This window comes from Galeopterus variegatus, unplaced genomic scaffold, assembly GCF_000696425.1.
Source record: "Galeopterus variegatus unplaced genomic scaffold, G_variegatus-3.0.2 Scaffold3337, whole genome shotgun sequence".
Taxonomy (NCBI): Eukaryota; Metazoa; Chordata; class Mammalia; order Dermoptera; family Cynocephalidae; genus Galeopterus; species Galeopterus variegatus.
Window position 1 is genome coordinate 113,293 of NW_007729448.1, and position 2,531 is coordinate 115,823.

At 37.5% G+C, this 2,531-nt stretch overlaps 1 pseudogene; it reads left to right on the forward strand.

Annotated features, from left to right (window-relative positions):
- The first annotated feature begins 249 nt into the window (after nt 1-249).
- LOC103600427 lies at nt 250-1,134 on the forward strand (annotated as a pseudogene).
- The last annotated feature ends 1,397 nt before the right edge of the window (nt 1,135-2,531 follow it).

Here is a 2,531-nt window from a genome sequence, read left to right on the forward strand (position 1 = left end):
AACTAAATATAAAACCTAAAATTATAAAACTTTGTGAAGAAAACACAGGAGAAAATCTTTGTGACCTTGGGTTGGGCAAAGGTTTCTTAGATGTGACACTAAAAGCATAACCCATGAAAGAAGTAAAATGATAACTTGAACTTTACCAAAATTAAGAACTTCAGCTTTCAGCCTTTCTGCGCTACCCAGGGTTGAGTTGATATGGTGTTGTCCTGGATTCCCATTGTAAATTAAAGGGATCTTTTCACAATGTCCAGAGCCCTTGATTACCTGCAAATGAAGGAAGAGGATGTCCTCAAATTCCTTGCAGCAGGAACCCACTTAGGTGGCAACCACTTGACTTCCAAATGGAACATCCATGAAAGGAAAAGCGATGGCATCGACATCACAACTCTGAAGAGGTCCTGGGAGAGGCTTCTGCTGGCAGCTCATGCCATCGTTGCCATTGTAAATCCTGCTGATGTCAGTGTCATGTCCCTCAGGAATACTGGCCAGCAGGCTGTGCTGAAGTTAGTTGCTGCCACTAGAGCCACTCCTATTGCTGGCTGCTTCACTGCCGGAACTTTCACTAACAAGATCCAGGCAGCCTTCCGGGATGCAAGGCTTCAAGTGGTTACTCTCCCCAGGGCTGACCACCAGCCTCTCATAGAGGCCTCTTATGTTAAGCTGCCAACCTTCCCTCTGTGTAACAGATTCTCCTCTGTGCTATGTGGACATTACCATCCCATGCAACAAGGGAGTTCACTCAGTGGATCTGATGTGGTGGATGCTGGTCCGAGAAGTTCTGCACACGCATGGCACCATCTCCTGTGAATATCCTTGGGAGGTCATGCCTGACCTTTACTTCTACAGAGATCCTGAAGAGATTGAAAAGGAAGAGCAAGCTGCTGCTGAAAAAGCTGTGACCAAGGAGTAATTTCAAGGTGAAACTGCTCCAGCTCCTGAATTTACGGCTACTCAACCTGAGGTCACGGACTGTTCTGAGGTGTACAGGTGCCCTCTGTGCCTATTCAGCAGGTCCGTAGGGAAGACTGGAGCATTCAGCCTGCTGCTGAAGAATGGTCTGCAGCTCCCCCTGCTCAGACCACCGAATGGGTAGGAACAACGACTGAGTGGTCTTTCATAGGCTCTTAAGCAAAATGAAAATAAGGATGACGGAAAATAAACATCAATTTCTAAAAAAAAATAACTTCTGCTTTCAAAAGACACTTTTAAGAGGTGAAAAGACTGTAAGAAAATATTTGCAAATTATATTTGATAAAGAACTTGTATCCAGATTATACAAATAAGCCTCAAAATTTAAAAAAAGAAAGAAAAGGAAATAATATATAAAAATATTGCAAAGGAAGTAATAAAACTGTTATTTTAATAAAGAGAAGATGGATTCTCAGTAGACGGTATTAGGACAATTGGGTAACCATTTGGAAAAAGTAAAGTTGTATTCCTACCTCATTTCTTATATCTAATGAAGGGATATTCATTAGATCAAAGGGTCAAGGGTAAAACAACAAAAAGAATTACATCAAATCAATAATAATATAAGCATTGGAAGAGAGCAATGGAGTCTTTTTTTATTGTTTTATAATCTTGTAGCAGGGAAGGCCAAGGCCCAAACTACAGAAGACATGAAAGAAAAGATTATAATTTTGACTGAATAAAAATTTTCTACGTGGAAAAAGAGTTACTATCTATAATTCTAAGGATCCTATAATCCTACAGTCCTAGAGATCATAGAATCAATTGGAAAGTTCCAAATAATCAAACAGAAAATGGAAAAAGAATACCTATCATTTGACATCTACCTGAGAAGAAAAATTTAAAAGTTGGATAATATCATGTGCTAGTGAAGTGATAAAAAACAGGGATCATCATAAGCTGCTGGTGTGAGTATAAATTGGTACATTTTGTAGAGCAATTTATAAGTGTCTAGTAAAATTGAGTATGTGCATAGTCTATGATCTAGTTCCATTCCTAGGAATATATTACAAAAATAATCCTGCAAAAGATACATAAAATTACATATTCAAAGATATTTTTTGCAGCAAAGTTGAGAACAAAATATTATATGATAAATATATTGTGGAATGTACATATAGGATATATAGATAAAAAGAATGAAGGAGTAACCATGTATTGCATTTTAAATTCCATCTCATATATAAAAGCAAAGTAGAAGTTTAAAATATGATGTTTGGTAAGAAGAAAAAGAAAAGAAAGAATGAAAAAAGCAGGAGAGGTACACCACAATATTGTTCTGAAATGTAAAATATGCAAAATAATCTAATGCATTGATTATGGATACATATATGTGTAACTAAAGGAATGAATGGTAGATTCAAAGACACGCACTAAATAAATGAGTAAATACTCATGAGGGTTGGCAAGGAGAATAGGGTTAGGGATGGGAGAAGAGGAAGCAGCGAAAAGGGAAGCATGGACAAACTCATGGCATGTGCCACAAACTGAGGAATTCATATGATAATAGTAGTTCAGCTTTGTGAAGATCAAAAACATGTTTACTTTACTTAAAT